General features: G+C 34.0%; 1 protein-coding gene across 3 annotated transcripts in view; it reads left to right on the top strand.

The window, feature by feature from the left end:
• Grm1 (glutamate metabotropic receptor 1) overlaps positions 1–13093 on the top strand; it is a 376962-nt gene that overhangs the window by 206971 nt on the left and 156898 nt on the right. The gene's annotated exons all lie outside the window — the stretch shown is intronic.

The raw sequence follows: 13093 nt of genomic DNA, 5'->3' as shown, positions 1-13093 counted from the left end.
GTACATGTACAATTTCTAAAATTCCTCTTGTACTTAGAGAAGAAATATGTTATGATTTCATTTTTTTAAACTTTTAAGACTTGTTTATGGCCTAACATGTGGTCTATCCTGGAAAATGTTTCATGTGTCCGTGAAAAGATGTTACAGTCTGAAGCAGTTGGATAAAATGTTCCGTGTCTATTAAGTCCATTTGGTTATAATATAGTTTAATTTCAATGCTTATTTGTTAATTTTTTTGTCTAAATGATCTTTCCATTGACAAAGTGGAATTCTGAAGTCTCCAACTATTATTGCATTAGAGTCTAGCTCTCCTTTCAGATCTGATAATATTTACTTTGTGAAATTGCATGTTCCAGTATCAAGTGTATAGGTAGTTGCAATTATTTAATTTAAAATTCTTGAATAAGCCCCTTTTTTATTGTACAGAGAACTTCTTTCTCTTTTTTTCCTAGCTTTTGATATAAAGTTTGTTTTATTTGATATAACATTCTCATTTCCATTCATTTTGGGCTTTTTTTTAAAGATACCTCTTTTTTCATTCTTGTTCTTTCAGTCCGTATGTGTCTACTGGTGAAGTTAATTTCTTATAAGGCAGCATATCATCATATCTACTTTTTGAAAAATCCATTAAACTAGTCTGTATCTTTAAATTGTGATCTCATTAGTATATCTTAAAGGTCAGTATTGTTAAGAAAAGATATATCCTTGCCATTATTTTATTTTTTTCTACTTGTTTTGTGTATACTTTTTCCTTTCTTGCCATTCATCTTTGTGGTTCAGTAGTTTTCTGTATTATTCACATTTGATTTTATTCTGGTTCTGTCTTCCACATCTCCTGTATTGTTGAGTTTTCTATTTTTTTCTTGTTGTCTTGTTAGTAGTGATCATCCTTTTACATCTATTGAAGGACTCCCTTGAGCATTTCCTGTAGGGCTGATTTGGATGGTGATGAATTTTTGCTTGTTGTGAAAAGTTTTTTTTTTTTTCTCTTTTACTACTGAAGCATAGTTTTGCTACATATAGTATCCTTGGTTATCAGTGTGTTGTCATCAGGACTTTGAATATGTCATCCTGTTCTCTTTTGGCGGGTAAGGTTTACACTGAGAAGTCTGCCATTAGTCTAATGGTCATTTCCTCTTTTCCTTATAAGTGACTTGATACTTTTCTCTTGCTATTTTTAGAATTCTCTCTTGACTTGTATTTTTGACACTTTAACTATCAGATGCTTCATAAAGATGTTTTTTTTTTTTTTTTTGGTTCACTCTATTAAGGGTGCTTTGGACTTTTAGGACATGGATGTCTCTGTCTTTCCCAATATTGCTAAGAAGTTCAGCAGTTTCATTGAATAGTCTTTCTGTGCCTTTTCTCACTTCTTTTCCTTCTGGAGCACAAAGATTTGCTTGATTAATCTTGTCCCTTGAGTATCAAAGTGTTTCTTCATTATTTCCTATTTCTCCAATCTGATGGGGATATTCAAAATACTTGTCTTCAATCTCAGAATTTTTTTCTTCTGCCTGATTAATTCTGCTGTTGAGCTTACCACTGTACATTTTATTTTACTCATTGCGTTTTTTAGCTCCAACATTTTTTGTTGTTTTTTATGATCTCTCTTTTTAAATTTCTCATTTATTTCTTGATTGACTTCCTGATTTCATTTAAATACCTGTCTATATTATTCTATGTCTCATTAACTTTCCTTGAAACCATTCTTTTGAATTCTTTACCAGGGGTCTTGTTAAATTCCTTTATTTTATGGTCTGTTACTAAAGTTATTGCGTTCATTTGGGGGAAAAATGTTACCTTGTTTGTTCATGACTTTTGTGCCCCTACGTTGGTATTTGTGCAACAGGTAAGTCAATTGCCACTGTGAGTTTTATTGGTTCTCACAGTAAAAAAAAAAAAAAGAAAGAAAGAAAGAAAAGAAAAAAAATATATTGGAGATGTGTTTTAGGGTTTTGGTTAGATACAGTGTGTTTGCTTTGATTCTAAGTGGATGCTTTAGTGTATTGTCCTGCATAGCTTCTTCAGCTATAATCAACACTTGGCAGTGTCAGTGGTCTGTGAAGCAGGGGTTGTAGGGTTGCACTGCAATCTGGGCTGTAGCTCCTTCAGGAAGGCTAAGTTTGAAGGCAGCAATGGGTGTGGTGCATGTATCTCACTGCTCCATGGCATCTCTATCGCATCCTCACTCCACTCACACTGCCTAAAATGCTCCTGTGAGGTAGCTATTTTTTCCCCCTTAGTTGTGGTTCTTTCTTGTGTAGAGCAGTATGCTGGGCACCTCTAGTCAGCCGTCTTGACAATGTCATTCCTCTTTTACTCCTGATATTGGCATTTTTGGTCTCTTTTCTTCTTCTTGGTTAGTCTGGTTTTGTTTATTGATTACTTGGTTTACGTTGTGTTTTTGCAAGAGAAAATTCATGGTTTAATTTACTTTCTCTATCATTTTTTTCTATTCTCAATTCTATTGATTACTGATTTTACCTAAGTTATTTTCTTTATCCTAATTAATCTGTATGAAATTTGCTCTTGTTATATTTTATTAAGTTTCAATCTTAGATCACTGGTTTGAGATCTTCATTTCTAATATAAGCATTTACTGTTACCAGTATCCCTCTAAGTTGCATCCAGTAATATACTGGTTGTGATCTGTACTGGCTCATGAAAGCTAATTGTAATATTTCTTCAATTATTATCCTATGAATTATCATCCAGTTATTATAATGATCTCATCCATGCTGGGAATATTTTCAACATGAAAATTGCCAATTACAACAAATAAAATCTTTTTCCCAGAAAGCTGGTTCCTGACTATTTACCACTATGGTGTTCTCTGTGTCCTCATGATTTGTTTACATTATACTTTATTTTTCACTCAACCTCCAATATTTTCCCATTTCTCTTTTCATTTCCTCTTTCACTAATGAGTTATTTAAAAGGGTGCTGTTTAATTTAAAGATAGTGGTTGACTTTCACAATTATCCTTTTGCTAATGGTTACTAGTTTAATTTATAATCCCAAAACACAATTCATACCATTTTGATTTTTACAAAATGGTTAGGATTTGTTTTTTATATAAAATATAGTTTATATATAATCTTTTAATGTTTCACGTATACTTGACATAATTGTGTTTCTAGTTGTGCCTTCTTGGAGTAAAAATATCTACTAGGTCTTGTTGATTCATAGTGTGTTTTTTATATCTGCTCTAATTTTCATTTTACTTTTTCTATCAATGACTAACAAAAGGTGTTGGAATCTCCACAAGAATGAACCTGAATTTCTCTTTTCAATTTTAAAAGGTTTTGCTTCATGTATTTTTATTAGATATATGTGCAAATACTATTGTGTCTTCCTTTTGGATTCATTCCTTTATGTAATATTGCTCATATGATTTGTCTGATAGTTTGTCTAATGAATTGCTGATAATTCAGCATTTCTTTGATTAGTATTTCAATTTTTTATTGTTTTACTTTTAATAACAGATTTATTGAACTATAATTTATGTACTATAAAATTTATTCCTATAATATACAACTCAATTTCAAAATATTTTTAATCACTTAAAATAAAGCCCCCTCCAATTAACAGTCACTGTCCTTGAGCTTGGCATTTTTCATTTATCATAATATTCTCAAGTTTCATCTATGTTGTAACTTGTCTCAATACTTCATTCCTTTTTATGGTTAAATATTACATGAATGAGTATACCACACCTTGTTCATGCATTCATTCACTGATGGGCTCTTTGGTAGATTTCTTTTTTTATTACTTTACCTCTAACATTGATTTTTTTATGATTAGAGTAGGTATCTTGTAGGTACCATACGGTTGTATCTTGGTTTTTATATCCATTCTAGCATTTTATTCTTCTTTTGGATCATTGTAATTATTCTTATAATTGGATTAATGTTTATAATTATCTTAGATTTTTTCTATTTGTTGCACTTGTTTTTTTTTCTTTCTTTTATATTAATTATTTATCTCCACTATTTTATTATTTGTAGTATCATGAAAAGTTTTTATTGGTTCTCTTGGGTTTAATTTATTAATTTCTTATATAAGAATATGTCTTTGATAATTGTTATGATCTTATATGTAGTAGGATGGCAGAATAACAGTATATTTCAGATTATTTCCTACCATACTTTGCATAATATTTGTCATATATGTATTTTCATATAAATTAACAAAACTATTATTGAGTTAGAGAACTAGTTATTTTTAGAAAAATAAAGTAAACAAATGTGTACTTTATTTTTATCTTCATTACTAGCTCTTGAGCATTTCTTTTCATAGATACAAATTTATCTCTCTCTTTATTTTCTTCTGCCTAAAGACCTTCCTTTCACAGTGTCATTCAGGTATGCTGGCTGTGAATCTCTTGCTCTCTCTGCCTGTCTCTCTCTTTCTTCTTGTATTTTTGAAAAAATACTTTAAGTGGTATTAAATTCTAAGTTGAGAGACTTTTGTGCATGTGTCTTTTAATATTTTACAATTCTCACTCTGTTGTATCTTATTTATAAAAGTTATAACGAAACAAGGATGAAAAATTTTCTATTATCCTTACCTTTGTTCTTCTGTATTTAATGTGTATTTTTTTTTGTGTTTGGTTTTTAGAAGTTTGAATATGATATGTTCAGGGATTTGCATGTATTAGGTATTTATTGCAGTTGTTATTCTCTGAGCTCTTGAATTGTGGCTTGGTCAATAGCACTAATTTTAGGAAATTATTTGCCTTAATATCTCCAAATTTTCATTTTGCCTCTTTCCCTTCTTTTGATATTTCAATTTCACAAATTGGGGTGTTTTAATGGCTTGTGATATTTTGGTTTTTTTTAATTCTTTATCATTTTGTTCCATTACCCTCAATTTCATTTCACATTTTTATATTTAATTCATCTTCCCTTCAGTTTTGTGTCTACTGATGAACCTTCAAAGCATTCTCTTTTATTCTGTAATCTTGGTTTTTAGTTCTAATATTTCCATTGATTTTAGTTTAATTTTTGTTGGAATTGTCTATCTGATCCTGTCAATTGCCTACTTTTTTGACTGGAGTCCTTTCTATATTAATTATAGTTATTAACTTAGATAATGCCTGGTTCTGTTAGTTGTTCTCTTTTGCTTCCTGGTTAGCCTTGTAATTTTTTTGTTGAGAGTTGGACATTTTAGGTAGATAGTAGAGATTAAGTAAGTAGCATTTTTGCATGAAAATGGGCATGGCTTATTTTTTGTGAAACTGTTATTATGACAGCTTGTGTAAGGAGTTGAACAGAGCACAGGTTTCCAATTCAGTACTCTCTAACAGAACTATAACACATGACACACAGGTAATTTTTATTTTTCTTAGTAAAACTACTTTCCAAAGTAAAATAAAAGTGAATTAAATTTTAGTAACATATATAATTTAATCAAGCATATCCAAAACACCATCATTTAATCATGTATGTTTGCTCACATCCTGAATACCCAATAGCCATACAGGATTTGTGTCTATAATATTGAAACACACAGTTTGAGTATTTTATGTTTAAAATGGAGAGTAGCTTTTCAGAATTTTTCTCAGTGTTTTTTCCACCCTCCAATTTAAGTTTTGCCTTAATTTCTATTCCATAGGGAAGTTTTCTATCTATCCTTTTTACCTTCCAATAGTAGTACACTGCTATTACTCCTTACTGCGAGTGGTGGAAGGCACTGCAAGAACTTGAATCTAGGGATGCTATTCTCCCTCACCCAAAAGAGAATTTTTCAGGATTTTTATTCTGAGTATGGTAGTAGCATCCAGTGAGGGTTGTGAAGACTCTGAAAGAATGTGCTGCTTTCCATGTTTTTGATTCCCAGTCTTTGCACATTGTCATGGTGGCTCCCAATCTACCTTTAGCAAGCTAGTGAATTTTAGTAGCTTATATGGTATTGAGTGTCTAGCATCTGCCTTAGGTAATTGAGTACTAATGTACTCTTTTCCTCACTTGTTTTTCCTTAGATTTCAGGTTAGTTAATTGCTCTGTGATTCAGCTATCTTATGGAATCAAGAAACATTGTGATTTTTTTGGATTTTACTCTATGTGTATGTGTGTTTTCTATCACGGTAGTAATGACACTGTTTTCAGTTTTCTATGTCCCAGGAGGAAGCTGGAATTCACAATGCTTACTCTTAAAAATAGAAGTGTTCTGTTCTAATCTCTGGAACACTTTGCTGAAAGTCACTGGTAGATGGTAGAGCCAAGCTTTTATGAAACTCCTCATCATATTTCACTATGTTTGATTTTGGATTAAAAATAGTAAATTGCTAAATATACTTTTTCATACTATCTTGCCCCTTCCAGTGAAGTTGATATCCAGATAAAGGGAGGAGTCTCTCTTTTTTATTTCCTGATACATTAGGAATCAACAATATGGATATTTCTTTGTGACTGGAGTATTGGGGGTTTGATCCTTGTCATTGGTGAAGAAGCACAGTAAGAGATTTGGCAGTGGCAATCTCTATTGCTCAGACATGTAAATTCATGCTATTTGATAGGGCAACACCTGATCGGGTATCCAGTATTGATGCAATCTAATTATTTTTGCAAGAGGATGAGCTAAGACCATATGCTGAAGATTTATGAAGACTACTCTGGTGGGCACTGAACATTCATGTTCAAAAAGCATTTGGGAAAAAAAATGTTTTCCAGTCTGACACTTTTCACCTCCAGGTATGGATTGTTGCCATGACGCCTGGTTACAAATCACACCTACTAACTCAAGTGCACTATGAGCCTATGGCTTTGTTGACACCATCATTTTGCTGGTGTGTTTTATGTTGTTTTTGCTGAAGCTTGCTGTGACAAGTTAGATCCCATCTGTCTGCTCAATAACAAGCAAAATGACAAACCCGACACAGGAAACATTGTTCGGATATCCAAGATTATTTACTGCCATTTGGTTTTACTAATATGCTAACATTTAGAGCTGATAAATAAATGAAAGATGGGCAGGACCTTGAAATTGGGGTGATCTTTATGAGAACTGCGAAATGACAGCAATATTTTAAGTGGACATTTGTTTGCATTCATATTTTTTAGGCATTATAAATATATAATTCACTTATCTCTCTCCAAAAGGCTCCAATACTGTGGAACAAATTAGCTGTCATATTTTATATCAGTAGGGAGTGAAGAATCTGCCTCCTTCTTTGGAGCTGGGTAGGAAGATCTGGACATGTGATATGACTGGCATTTTCTTTTCTGATCTGAAAGGTGTTTTTTGTTTTGTTTTTTAAATTGAGACAAATAGTATCCACTCTTAACTGGACATGTTTTTCTATTGCAGCTACTGAGATAGAGTGGTATAAAAAATCTCTATATGTAAGAAGTGGATTTGTGTGGATTTTATGTCCTTAATTATCACTATTGGGAAATGGAACATATTATTTCCTGTAACTGCCCGTGGCCTTTCCTGCAGTGGTTCTCTGGTACTTGGGAGATACTGTGGTTTTTCTTTAACTTGAAGTCAAGTGGGCAGATTAAGGAACTCAATGAAATATGCAAAATACAGGGAATAAGTATTAAACATATTTTTTTCTCCTTTCCTATCCTATATCCTTGTTTTTCCCCAATTTTCATGAAATGCCTTGTAAATAGAAGTTCAAAAATAAAAATATGCTCAATAGATGTATACTGGATTAATAAAGCTAGGTCAGCTTACTGTTAGACATGCCTCTGATGATGGTATTTAACTATGCCTTTCTCTCTCAACCTCTTTCCTTTCCAAAATCCTCCTAACTTGGATGCTAAAGCACACATGAACTAAAATATTATACAGACTTATAAATACCCACCATTATTGCTGTTATTAATATTCTTTTGTCTTAAAGAGAAAAGTACCAACTCCTCTCATTTCAGAGCAAATAACACAACTGTAAAAGCTGTTGCCAAGCAACCTGCATTCGCAGCTCAGATGGGCTGAATTGTTTATATTCATATGTGGATAAAATTGACCCACTCTGTCTCTGGAAAAATGTATCTGTGAAGTCTTGGGATGTTTCAACAAAGATTTTAAAGTGTGGGTCATGGCATTACTATTCTCTAAGAGGTTCTGCAAGGGACACATCTACTGTGTATATGTCCATCCCTGCACTTGGATGTTATACTATAAATAACTGGTTTGGTCTGCTTCTCCATTAGAATATGAGTTTCTTGTGGGAAAGAAAGCATTGTTGTCTACTTATCATAAAGAAAGGATCTTGTCCATAGTCAGCACTCCACAAGTGTTTGATGGACATGTGGGAAAATTATTTGATGCAAGAGTTAATATGGGATGGTTTCTAGAAACATATTTTCTTACTTGAACTTATAAGGAATAAAGAAAGAAACCATTAGATAAAAAAGTTAATGAATTTTTAAATGATAACAAGCTCAAATTGAAGCATTAAGTTAAAAACACTATAGTATTTTAGAATCAGAAGGAACTTTATGGAGAATTTACTTCAGAAGTTTTCAACCATGGTTGTCATTTGAATCACATCAGGGGCTTAAAGATGTAACCAAATGAGAGTGAAGTTTTTTATTTTTTTATTTTTTTTTATTTTTATTGTTGGTTGTTCAAAACATTACCTAGTTCTTGACATATCATATTTCACACTTTGATTCAAGTGGGTTATGAACTCCCATTTTTACCCCGTATACAGATTGCAGAATCACATCGGTTACACATCCACTGATTTACATATTGCCATACTAGTGTCTGTTGTATTCTGCTGCCTTTCCTATCCTCTACTATCTCCCCTCCCTCCCCTCCCCTCCCCTCCCCTCTTCTCTCTCTACCCCCTCTACTGTAATTCATTTCTGCCCCTTTTATTATTTTTCCCTTACCCTTCACTTCCTCTTGTATGTAATTTTGTATAACCCTGAGGGTCTCCTTCCATTTCCATGCAATTTCCCTTCTCTCTCCCTTTCCCTCCCACCTCTCATCCCTGTTTAATGTTAATCTTCTTCTCATACTCTTCATCCCTACTCTGTTCTTAGTTACTCTCCTTATATCAAAGAAGACATTTGGCATTTGTTTTTTAGGGGTTGGCTAGCTTCACTTAGCATAGTCTGCTCTAATGCCATCCATTTCCCTCCAAATTCTATGATTTTGTCATTTTTTAATGCAGAGTAATACTCCATTGTGTATAAATGCCACATTTTTTAATCCATTAGTCTATTGAAGGGCATCTAGGTTGGTTCCACAGTCTTGCTATTGTGAATTGTGCTGCTATGAACATCGATGTAGCAGTGTCCCTGTAGCATGCTCTTTTTAGGTCTTTAGGGAATAGACCGAGAAGGGGAATAGCTGGGTCAAATGGTGTTTCCATTCCCAGCTTTCCAAGAAATCTCCATACTGCTTTCCAAATTGGCTGCACCAATTTGCAGTCCCACCAACAATGAACAAGTGTACCCTTTTCCCCACATCCTCGCCAGCACTTGTTGTTGTTTGACTTCATAATGGCTGCCAATCTTACTGGAGTGAGATGGTATCTTAGGGTGGTTTTGATTTGCATTTCTCTGACTACTAGCGATGGTGAGCATTTTTTCATGTACTTGTTGATTGATTGTATGTCCTCCTCTGAGAAGTGTCTGTTCAGGTCCTTGGCCCATTTGTTGATTGGGTTATTTGTTATATTATTTTCTAATTTTTTGAGTTCTTTGTATACTCTGGATATTAGGGCTCTATCTGAAGTGTGAGGAGTAAAGATTTGTTCCCAGGACGTAGGCTACCTATTTACCTCTCTTATTGTTTCTTTTGCTGAGAAAAAACTTTTTAGTTTGAGTAAGTCCCATTTGTTGATTCTAGTTATTAACTCTTGTGCTGTGGGTGTCCTATTGAGGAATTTGGAGCCCGACCCCACAGTATGTAGATTGTAGCCAACTTTTTCTTCTATCAGACACCGTGTCTCTGATTTCATATCAAGCTCCTTGATCCATTTTGAGTTAACTTTTGTGCATGGCGAGAGAAAGGGAGAGTGAAGTTTTGAACTCAATTTTTCAAAACAGTCGATTTAACTACAGATCCAGGATGCTGCTGATGTACCCAATAGTCTCATTTTTTTGGCGGTGGAGAAAACAGGTTAATTATGAGGAAGTGGGAAGAGCATGAGTTCAGGAGTCACCTGTCAATCATGTGATACCTGACTTTAGCCATTCATTCTTCATTATCTGTACAAAGATGACAATATTTACTTGTGGACTTCTGAAGAGGGTGCATGGGATGACATGTGCATACACCTAGAACTATGCTTTTTAGAAACCTGGCAGTGACTACCCTTTCCTTAACAATTTTCTCTGAATTGCATACACATACTGAATAGAACTTTGGTCCACTAATTTATGGATTTCTTTTTGTGCCATGGAAAATAATACAGGATACTTCCATTTCCTATATTTTTACCAGAAAGGAGCAAGTGTGTTAATACATTTCTCAGGATCCCTGCAGGAAACATGTGAGGTTCTCAAAAGGGTAAATTAAGAGAGTTTAATGAACAGACTGTTTTCAAAGGTGTAGTAAAGATAAGAAAATCACCAAGAAATGGTGATTCAAGCACAGGCCTGCCAGAATAAGGGGTCAGGATGATTACTAGAACCCAGTACATTCTCTGGATATAAGAAATGGATTCACTTAACAGGACCTACATCCAAATTAATGGTATAGAACCCTGGCCAAACTGCATCCTGTCAGGAAGGAAGATGGTATAGAATCTTCTTCCCACTCTCTGATTTTCTGATGGTGATCACATTGGCTAAGTCAGAGGACAGGGAAGCTTCCATTGAGGCATTTCTGAAGGTCACTCTCCTGAGACACAGAGCAGGATAAATAAGGGTGGAGAAAACAGTTAAGGAGGGAGGAAATCACTAGGTTTCTACTTTATGCAGGATATCTTTTATGCACAATGTCTTCATTTATTTATTTTTTTTACCACATCTGTTCATTTAGCACTTAGCATTTACCCAGGTGCTCAATTTATACTATCCCTAATATTTTTTATTTTTTAAAATTTTTTGTTTCAAAACTTTATTTGTACAATTTAAAAATTTTAACTAATTTTTTAAATTTATATATGACAGCAGAATGAGTTATAATTCTTATTACACATATAGGGCACAATTTTTCATATCTCTGGTGGTATACGAGATATATTCACACCAGTTTGTGTCTTCATACATGTACTTTGGACAGTAATGTCCTTCACATTCCACCATCATTTCTACTCCCAAGCCCCCTCCCTTCCCCTTTCACCCCTCTGCTCTATCTAGAGTTCGTCTATTTCTCCCATGTTCTCTTTCCCTACCCCACTATGAATTAGCTCCCTTAAATCGGAGAAAACATTAGGCATTTGGTTTTTGGGGATTGGCTATCTTCACTTAACACTATCTTCTCTAATTCCATCCATTTACCTGCAAATGCTATGATTTTATTCTCTTTTATTGCTGAGTAATATTCCATTGTATATATATATGCCACTTTTTTTTTATCCATTCATCTATTGAAGGGCATCTAGGTTGGTTCCACAGTTTTGCTATTGTGTATTGTGCTGCTATAAACATTATGTACAATGTCTTTAAAGATTGTGTTGCTTTGGGACTAATGCAACTGAGCATAAATTACCCAAAGATGACTGACATACTTTGAGGTACAGGCTTCCTTACCAGGAGTTCACATATATACCTGCTAACTCTGCCTTGAAATGAATTTTCCTGGGCAGTCAAACTTCAACTTGATTACTCAATATGGGTTCAGTGCAGAACAGGGACAGCCTTTGTATCAGCACGTTGTCCTCCTGTTGGAGCAGATTCAAGAGGGAAATTAGCTTGCGAGGTCCACACAAAATAACTAAATCTCACTCTGGCCTCAGCAGCTGTCTGCTTTTCCTGAGCTGTCTGTTCACCTCTTTGTTTTTTAATTTATCCATCTAAGAAATGAGAAGAACACCTGCTTCTTATTATAATACTGAGATGTTCTGAGGGACATGAGGTTTATTCTCATGGAACAAAGTTGTATTTACTTAAATACAAACAGAGACACTGACTGGCACTCATTTTCATCATCAAACAGGACCCATATAAGATACCTGTTGCTTTTATTAAAACTTACTTGAGAATCAACCTCATTTCACAATGTTGTGGGAAGAATCAGACATAAAACATTTCTTAAAGCGGATTAATATTGGATTAAAAGCACTGGTATCCTTTTATGATTTCTTATTTCATTTTTTGATTATATACATAAAATTAGACTGTTTATAAACTGCAGTCTGCATATACTCTTTCAGTACTTCACACACCTCAGCTTCCTGCCAAGGAGTCCTTCTTAGCTCCTGTCCTACTGGGAAACACTTTCCCTTTGCTTCCCAAGTATTTAACATCTGTACCTTTGTTCATTTCTGAATCCTATCTGATTTCCCAGTGGCTTGTAATTTTGTTCTGGATAAATTATCCTAATACAGTGTTTCATTCTGTTATGTTAAATTTATTGATAACTAATCCTAATTCCACATCCTTATTCCCACCCTTACCTGACAAAGAAGAGATTTACTCAGTAGTTTTGTAAAATACTACTAAGTACCTTTAGTCAGTAAATATTCTGCTACTCATTTTTCTTTGTCCAGTGCTGAAGGGCCTGGGTTCTTCAGTAATTGGGATGTTAGAACTAATACCTGGGGAAAACTTAGGCTTGTGAAAATTTGGTATAAAGTATTTTGTTGCAATATCAAAGGGGAACAAGGACCTCATCCACTGGGGGGAGACACAATAAAATGTCCTTCACCAGAGACTGAGAAGATAGGAGTGTCATGATCTTGGCCTTTCTGACTTCTAGGACTATGAGCCAATAAATTTGTGTTCCTTATATATTACCCAGTGTGACATATTCAATTACAGCAGCACAAATGGACTAAGACGAAGGATAACAAGGAGATTGAATGATGGTGAGCTTCCACTATATCTTCAAACATTTTTTTTTAATAATTCTTGCATTTCTAAAAGCTTAGAATGTTTAACTTTTTCCATTTTCACACTTTCAAGTGCACATAGAGATTCTTCATCTATGGAGACTACTCATGATATTATTTGTGTTT

Source organism: Urocitellus parryii, chromosome 8 (genome assembly GCF_045843805.1).
Source record: "Urocitellus parryii isolate mUroPar1 chromosome 8, mUroPar1.hap1, whole genome shotgun sequence".
Taxonomy (NCBI): Eukaryota; Metazoa; Chordata; class Mammalia; order Rodentia; family Sciuridae; genus Urocitellus; species Urocitellus parryii.
The sequence above is the reverse complement of the archived record's forward strand: the minus strand, read 5'-3'. Positions and strand labels throughout refer to the sequence as shown.